The sequence below is a fragment of the Elephantulus edwardii genome, unplaced genomic scaffold, assembly GCF_000299155.1.
Source record: "Elephantulus edwardii isolate Elephantulus edwardi_28Jun2011 unplaced genomic scaffold, EleEdw1.0 scaffold00129, whole genome shotgun sequence".
Lineage (NCBI taxonomy): Eukaryota > Metazoa > Chordata > Mammalia > Macroscelidea > Macroscelididae > Elephantulus > Elephantulus edwardii.
In genome coordinates, this window is record NW_006399879.1 from 2,081,968 (window position 1) to 2,091,169 (window position 9,202).

The 9,202-nt window shown below is 47.4% G+C and overlaps 1 protein-coding gene across 2 annotated transcripts in view; it reads left to right on the forward strand.

Moving 5' to 3' along the window:
- The window catches only part of STK32B (serine/threonine kinase 32B), a 572,207-nt gene that overhangs the window by 402,142 nt on the left and 160,863 nt on the right, over positions 1-9,202 (forward strand). The window lies entirely within an intron of this gene.

A 9,202-nucleotide genomic window follows, 5' to 3' on the forward strand; every position in this document is an offset into this window, starting at 1 on the left:
GGCCATGGTCTTTGCAATCACTTGTTATGCATCAGAGAGTTGGACAATGACTAGGGAGGACAGAAGAATTGATGCCTCTGAACTGTGGTGCTGGAGAAGAGTATTGAATGTACCATGGACTGCCAAGAAAACAAACAGATTCATCCTGGAGAGGGTTAAACCAGGCTGCTCCTTAGAGACAAGGATTCTGGGGCTTCGTCTGTCATACTTTGAGCATGTTGCCAGGAGGAACCAGTCCTTGGAGAAGGACATCATGCTTGGAAGGGTGTAGGGACAGGGCAGGAGGGAAAGACCCTCTATGAGATGGATTGATTCAGTGACTGGGGTAATCGGGAAGGGCGTGTCAGAGGCAGTGTGATTGGCACAGGATAGAGCAGGGTTTAGGGCTTTTGTACATAGGGTCACTATGAGTCGCAAACGACTCGATGGCACATAACAACAACAACAGGCACTAAAGTGCACCTGAGCCAGGCCATGGTCTTCTCAGTTACTTGCTATGCATCAAAGAGCTGGACAGTAACCAAGGATAATGGAAGAAGAATTGAAGCCTTTGAGTTGTGATGCTGTAGAAGAGTATTGAACATACCATGGACTGCCAAGAGAACAAATAGTTCTGTCGTGGAGAAGGTAAAATCCAAGTTTCTCCTTGGATACAAGGATTTTGAAGCCCCATCTCACATACTTTGAGCATGTTGCCAGGAGGAACCAGTCCTTGGAGAAGGACATCATGCTTGGAAGGGTGTAGGGACAGGGTAGGAGAGGAAGAGCCTGGATGGGATGGATTGACATGGTAACTGGGATAATGGAAATAGATGTGTCAAAATCAGTGAAACTGGTTCAGGAAGGATAGGGCAGAGTTCAGAGCTATTGTAATTAGTGAGCCATTCTGTGGCACCTAACAGCAACAGGACAAGGAGCATTCTGATGGCACTTCTTCTTAGACAGAGCTGTTTGTTCTTCTGTCAGCCCCAGGTCTATTCAGCTTGGTTCTGTGGTATGCTATGTGACATCGCGCGATGAAGCCACTGATCCTGACAGCTGCGCTTATTTAAGGGGAGATAACAAGCATCTCATGTCCCAGACATGTGGAATCTAGTGGAAACTTCTCTTTGACCTGATTACCAGGACCGGATGAGAACTTCGAGAATAGCTTTCCTTCTGTGATCCAATGTGATTGAATGAGGTCATCATGTGCCTGCCTTGGAAGTCACCTCCGGATCTCTGGGCATCCTCGGACCGGTGCTTCCTAAAACTCCGGGCTGCTCAGTCTGCTCTCCCCGCCGTCCCTAGCTTCACCCTCGCCTGTGCAGCCAGCAGTTTGGGGGGAACATGCAGCGTCTCATGGCCCTCCAGCGTGCCCTCAGCTCACAGCTCACCCTCCTGGAAGTCTCGCTTGTCTGCAGTGTCACAGGGCACGCTTCTGTCCCCATCGTGTGTGTCTACATACCCAGTTCCTAAACAATCTCCTACATGAGAACCACATCCTTCCGTGTTCCTTGTTCTCTTTCTGGAACCCCCTTAGCTGGATGTGGAACTTCTGAGCTTAATCTGTAGCTCGTCTTGTTATTTCTCTTATTACCCAGCACTTCAACAACAAAAGAGCGAAGACTTCAATATGGATTACATCTCAGCCTCAAGAAGACAAAAGTTCTCACCGCTGGACTGGCCTCATGATAGATGGAGAAGAAATTGCAACTGTCAGTGATTTCATATTACCTGGAACTGCAGTCAAACACCCTGGGTACCAGCAGTCAGGAGATCAGGAGACATATTACACTGGGAAAGTCAGCAGTCAAGGACCTTTCCAAATTACTGAGGAGCAGTGATGTTAGTTGGAGGACTAAGGTGTGCCTGACTCAGGCCATAGTCTTTTCAGTCATTTTCTATATCTCAGAGGGCTGGACAGTGAATAAGGATGACAGAAGAAGAATTGACGCCTTTGAGTTGTGGTGTTGGAGAAGAGTTCTGAACATCCCATGGGTGGCAAAAAGAACTGAAATATGTGTCCTGGAGACAGTGCAGCAGGAACGCTCCTTAGAGGCCAAGCTAACAAACAAAGCTTGGCCTCACATACTTTGGGCATGTTTCTAAGAGAAGTTATTCTGTGGAGAGGGATATCATACTTGGGAAGATGGAGGGTCGGCGAAAGAGAAGAAGACCCTCGACTATATGGGTTGATGAAGTGGCTGCAGCAATGGGCTTGAGTGTGTCAGAGAGGTGAGGTCGGCACAAGACAGGGTTCAGATCAGTTGCTCATGGGATCACTATGGGTCGTACTCAACTCAACGGCACCTAACAACAACAAGGACGACATGGACCTCGTGGTTTAGAAACTGCACTGCCAACCCAAAAGCAGGTGGTTTGAATCCACCAGGTGCTCCATGGGAGATAGAGGGCCATCTCCTTACAGGCAATTTACAGTCTCTGAAAACTTGCTGGATGGGCTAGGAGTTTGTTCAGGCTCGATGGTGCATCACAACAAAAATAACAAGTACTAAGTCTTCTACATTCTTGTTAATTTCCCTGACTTCTTTCAAAATTTTCTATGGAAGATTTTTTTTTTCCCTTTTGATTCCAGTTTCAAGTCATTGAGAAGACCGTGGCCTGGATTAGGCGCACCTGTTTCTGGCCTGACATCGTTGCTCTCCAGCACTCTGGAGAGGTCCCTGACAGCAGAGTTTCCCAATGCAATTTGTGGTTTTTTTATTTCCTGACTGCTGGTGTTAGGAGTTGAATGTGGATCCGAGCAAGTTGTATTTGTTAACAACCTCAATCTCTTCTCCATCTCATGTGGTGCTGCTAATTGGCCCAGTAGTGAGAATCTTTGTCTTATTGATGTTGTGCTTCAAACCATATTGAAGACTACAGTCCTTGACCTTTTGCAACAAGTGCCTCAGGTCCTCCTCAGTTTCAGCAAGCAGGGTTGTGTCATCTGCATAACACAGGTTGTTGATGAGTCTTCCCCCAATCCTGATGCCACACTCCTCCTCATAAAGCCCTGCTTCCTGAATGATCTGTTCTGCATACAGATTGAAAAGGTATGGGGACAGGATGCATACTCGACGCACTCCTTTTCTCACTCACTTTGGGCACATAATGAGGAGAGATCAGTCCTTGGAGAAGGACATCATGCTCAGAAGGGTGGATGGACAGTGCAGGAGAGGGAGACCCAGATGAGATGAACTGATACAGTAACTGGGGCGATGGGGGTTGGTGTGTCAGAGTTAGTGAGACTGGCTCAGAACAGGAAAGGGTTCAGAGCTGCTGTCTAGAGGGTTGCTATACATTGCAAGTGACCCAAAGGCGCATGACAACAATAACATACTATAGCAGATTTGGAAGCAGGAGTGGCACCCACTTCGTAAATAACATGCCTCCGGAAACTCTCTGAACTTTGATAAATGTAGTTGTAGAGGAGCTTCAGGCTTTTTGTTTATAGGGTCGCTATGAGTCGTGCTCGACTCGAAGGCAATCAATAACACCATTTCAGTTGCATCTGTTTGACTCTGAGAGCTCTTTCTTGGCCACTGATGTCTCCTTTCTGTGGTATCCTGTGTGTTTTATAGTCACAGTTGGCGTTCCTGGTGGCTCGCAGGTTTAAGCACTCACTGGAAGGTGAGCCTGGGGGCTCCAGTGAAAGGTCAGTGGTTCAGACCCACCCGCGCCTTTGAAGGAGAGTAATGAGGCAGTCTGCTTCTGAAAAGATCAGAGCCTAGGAGACCCTGTGGGCAGCTCTGTCTAGTCCTATAGACGTGATGTTAGAGATGTGGCCCCAGGAGAATCTTCTCCTGTCTCTATTATCGGGAGCTGTCTCTTAGCCTGTAACTCACAGTGCCCCATGTTTACAGAACTAAATGCTTCATCACCCTGTTCCATCTTCTCGTGCCCCATAAGCTCAAGCCCATTGTTAGAGTTACTGTGTCAATCCATGTCTTTGCAGGTCTTCCTCTCTTTCATTCACCCTCCACTTTTCCAACCGTGAGATCTTTTTCAGGGACTGGCCCTCCTGATAACACGCCCAGAGTATGTGCGGCAAAAATCTCACCATCTCTCCTACATTATGCAGTATTTTTTTTTTAAATCATTGCTCCTGCGTGCTGCATAGTGTTCCCTTGTGTGAATGCACCACAGTTTCTCAGTCACGCTCGGTTGTGCTTGGACATTGGGCATTCCCCACTCATCCTGACCCTGGAGAGCTGAGGAGGGCAGCCCGCAGGCTGGAATCTTACGGAAACAGAGTGCCACATCTTTCTTTGGTGGGGCAGCTGGTGAGTTGGAACCACAAGCCGTTTTCACCACGGGGTCACCTTTCATCGGTCCTGAAGAATGAGACAGTAAAATGCTGACTCGTTGGTCCATGGTGGGACCCCCCCACCCCTTCAGTGGAGCAGTGGGAACCTATAGTGCCAGCATCTACCATGGGATGAGTGGTCCCCGCCAGCCCAGTTTGTGTGGGTGCATCTGCTTGGGGTCCTTCCAAAGCTCAGGACGGGCACTAGCCAGGGCTTAGCAGCCGAGGATCTGAAAGTTGATGGAAAATGAAGTCCCATTTGGGGGCACTGTTGTGATTGAGTTGTGTTCTCAAACCCTGTACCTGTGGCTGTCATTAGATCATATAACAAAGATGGTGATACCCTGATTAAAGTGCTTGGCTGCCATCCACAAGGTCAGAGGTTCACATCTACCAGTTGTTCCATAAGAGGAAAATGACACAGTCTGCATCTTTAAGGGTTCCAGTCCTGGAGACACAATGGGACTGTTCTCTGTCCTGCGGGGCTGCAGTAAGTCACGGTCACCTTCCCAGCAATGGGCTAGTTTGGTCAGCATTGAGTCCCACTGTGCTTCTCCAGAGCCTGTCGCCCTGCCCCAGTGTCACTCCCTCTTTCTGTTAATCCCGGACCTTTAACCTGGACTTCCACCCTTCTGTTACTTGGGCCATACTCTGACATCTTCCTCTTTATCCTCGAACTCAGGGACCTGGCTTTTCCCTGGCCTGTTCCCCCCTTTCCCCACAGTCCTTTCCAGAGACCATCCACTCCCTGAAGCCTGAGGACCCGCCCCACCCCCCATTCATGCAATCCCCACAAAGCATCAGGAGAGATTCCTCCAGGGCACCCCTTGGGGTCTCGCCCTCCCATAAAGCCAGCTGCCCACGTCAGTCTCTCCTTGATCATGAAGAATCGTCTCAGCAGTGAGCATGGTGTCTGTGTAAGATGTGGAACATGCTCTGGGGGACGGTGCATTATTACTGCCAGGGTCACTGTCAAGTTCCGCAGGATGTACCAGGCAGCCACCTTTCTGTGGGACACATGGTCTCAGCACGTCTCTCTACTCGCCTCTCATGGGCAATTTGAATGTGCTTATTATTCTGGTGATGCAAGCCCCCACCTGACCCCTCCTGCCACAGACTGAGATCTAGTGTGTGATCTCTTCTCTTAGCAGATAGGAAAGGAAGGCTGTGGGGTGCATTAGAGTGACCTCCAGCCTGTGACTGTCACCACACAACCAGCATCCTCCTAGCCCTGGCTCCCCTCAGGGGGAATAAAAAACAGCTTTGCCGTCCAGAATCCATTTCAATTCATAGTGACCCAAGAAGACAAGAGTTAGTGAAAATGAGAGGAAACCCTCAGTGAAACAGACTGACCCCATAGGGGCTCGAGCAGAGCAGTGGTCATGAAGCCAGTTGTTGTTCTGTACTGTGGAGTCGGAACTGACCATAACTGGCCCTCCAGCAGGTTTTCAGAGGCAGTTTACTTACACAGGAGGAGAGGAGATGGTCCGCCTTTCTGCTTTGATGGAGCTGCTGGTGAATCTGAACAGGACCTGAAGAGGTTTCATCCTGCAGTCCTATAGGTCACCAGGCACTCAGATCAGGCAGTAAACAATGATGTCAGGGGAGCTCTGGTGGCCTAGTGGCAAGAAGCTGCACTGCAATCCCAGAGGTGCACGGTTCAAATCCACCAGATGTTCTGCCGGGAAAGGAGGGACAATCTCCTCCTGTACCAGTCAGATCCAATTTGACGGTGTATACACACACATACACACACACACACACACACAAATTAAAAAAAAAAAGAATGATGTCAGCTGTCGTATCACCCTCCTCATTCCCATGAATGCACCCGTTCCTTCTCTCCTCTCCCAGAGGAGGAAGAGGCTGAGTCCTCCTTTGCTGTGTGAGGAAGGAATGAAGGGAGACAGGGACAGAAGGTGGCAGTTCCCTTGACCTTTGTGGTCTACTGAAGACCAACCCTATGCTATCATCTCAGCTCTTTTAAAGTGAAACACCAGCTTGCCACACTAGACTGAGTGCTGTAGCTTTCCCTAAGACTCTGCCCAGGCTTGATCAAGGTTGTCTTATCTCTAAATTGTTGCTGTTGTTGATAGGGGCCATCAGGTTGGTACTGACTCATAGAGAGCCCATGAACAACAAATATTCAGCCTACCCCCAGCCATCATCACAATCCTGACTGTGGACCCTGCCTAACCCCAGCCATCCACTCAGTCCTGACTGTGGACACTGCCTATCCCCAGCCATCGTCACAGTCCTGTCTATGCCTGATCCCACTGTGGCAGCTGAGATGTCAGTCTGTCCGCTTTTGCTGACCTTCTGCCGGGCATGGTGTGTTTCTCCAGGGTCAAAGGATAGATGAAACCTCACCGTCCTCAGTCTGTGAAGCGCTCTAGTTGTACTTCCTCCAAGACAGATCTGTTTGTTATTCTGACAGTCCACGGTATGTTCCATATTCTTGGACAACTACAATTCAAAACCATCATTCTTTTGTCTTTATTCATTGTCCAGTTTTACTATGTATAGTGAGACATTGGAAATATCATTTTTATACAGATTTTTAAATGGCCTCAGTCCTCACATTTTTCCTTTTTAAAGGAGCTCTTGGAGGCTAGAGCTAGAAAATCTTGCTGCCAACCCAAACGCAGACAGTTTGAATCCACCAACTGCTCTTTGAGACAGACAGTCTCCTCCCACTCGACTGATGGCCTCTGAAAGCCCACTTCCTGGTCAGCTCTGCATTAGCTCTGACTTGTTGACCAGGAGTTGAGTTTGGACACTAAAGAGGTCTTTTGCAGCTGATTGGTGCAATATGATTCCTAAAATCCTAGATTAACTTAAAATTAACTTATTTTTTTAATTGTGATTTGGGTAAAAGTTGATTAAGCAAATTGATGTTTAACTCAAAACATTCATATGCAGTTTGTTTTATAACCTTAATTACAATGCCTACCTTGGAAGTGTACTTTTCTGACTCATTTCCTATCATTCTCATGTACATTAATCTTTCTATCGCACTTCTTCCTGCCTTCAGCGCTTGACCCCTGGGCAAATGCACTCTTCTGATACATTCGTAAAGCCCTCACCATCGGCCTTATTCAAGGTCTCTGCAAAGGGTCTTTCCAAAGTGCTAAAGAGCAGTGTTGCCAGTGTAAAGAGTAAGGTGCACGTGACCGAAGCCATGGCATTTTCCATTGCTTCTTATGCAAGTTGGCCGGTGAATAAGGATGACAAAAGAAGAATCTGTCTTTGAGTTGTGGTGTTGGAGAAGAGTATGGACTATCCCATGGACTGTCAAAAGAACAAACAAGTCTCCTGGAGGAAGTGCAAGCAGGGTACTCCTTAGAAGCTAGGTTCACATACCTTAAGTCTGTTGTCAGGAGAGGGGCCAGTCTTTGGGAAAAGGTGGAGGGTTGGTGAAGGAGAGGCAGACTTCCAGAAAATGGGTTGACACGGTGACCGTAACAGTGGGTGTAAGCAGGACAGCGACCATGAGGACGGCACACGAGGACGCAGAGTTCACAGCTGTTGGTTACAGGTTTGCTATCTTGGAAAAGTGAAGCCAGAGGCAGAGCGGGCAAAGCTTCCTCTTTTACACTTTGCCATGAAGTGAAGTGAAGCTGTTCCTTGGACAGGGACATCGTACTTGAAAAGATGGAGAGTCAGCGAAGGAGAGAAAGTCCCTCAGCCAGGTGGATCAACATGGTGACTGCAGCAGCGGGCTCGAGTGTGTCAGAGATGATGAGGACGGCACAGGACAGGGCATGGGTCAGGTCAGCTGTCCATACGGTCGCTCTGAGTCGTACTCTATTCAGCTGTACCTAACAACAATGATGCAAGTCATAGTCAACTCGCTGGCTTCTAACAACAAACAACAGCACCATGTGCCAAGCTTGAGCTCATTCTTTAATAAACATTGTTGTTCTGCGGAACTGACGCATAGCTCACCCTCCAGTCAGTTTTCAGAGGCTGTAAATCACACAGGAGAAGATTGTCCATCTTTTCCCAGCTAGTAGATTCGAACTGCATGCCTTAGGGTTGCCACTGCAACGTCTCCTTATCAATTAAGCCCCCAGAGCTCCCTTAGTAAACGTTCTGTTGTTTAATCTTCATGCCACTGCTAGAAGGTGGACGTGATGGTATCCTGCTTTAAAACTGAGGAAACAACTTTTTGCTAGAGTAAAGAGTTGGAAACAACCTAAGTGTTCATCAACAAACGAATGGATAGAGAAGCTGTGGTATATTCACACAATGGAATACTACACTGCGTTGAAAAAAGGGAACTCATGCAATATTATTCAAAATGGGTGACCCTGGAGGACATTATGCTGAGTGAAGTATCTCAGTCACAAAATGACAAACACTGCATAGTGCCACTGTTGTAAAACAGGACTGACATCAGGGTTGGGTGAAGACTGAGAAAAATTGGATAAATTATGTATACTGCATTAAAACATATGAGGGAGAGAACAGTTTAATAGTGATATATGATTGGGTATTATGGTTATGACAAGAGTCCAGAGTGAAGGTTTCATAGTGGAGAGTGCTCAGGGTGGGGTGGAGGTGGGGGTATTGTATCATCAATGAAGGAATTTTTCTTATACTTTTCAAAGAGAAGAACCAACTGGAGCGGGGTGGGGGAGGGAGAAAAAAATGCAACAATGAATGAGTGGAAATCTAAAATCTCTACAAATGTTCATTAAAATGAATTTTAAAAAAAAATAATGAGAAAATGGCCGCCCAGTGAGGTAAGGAGACCCTGAGCTAGCTCATGACAGCTTTTTTTAAAATTATTATTAAATTTTATTAGTTTTAATGAACATTTACAAAGATTTTGGGTTCTCATTCATTCATTGTTGCACTGTTTTCTCTACCCTCCTCCCCAGTGCGTTCTTCTTCCCCCTCCCGAGT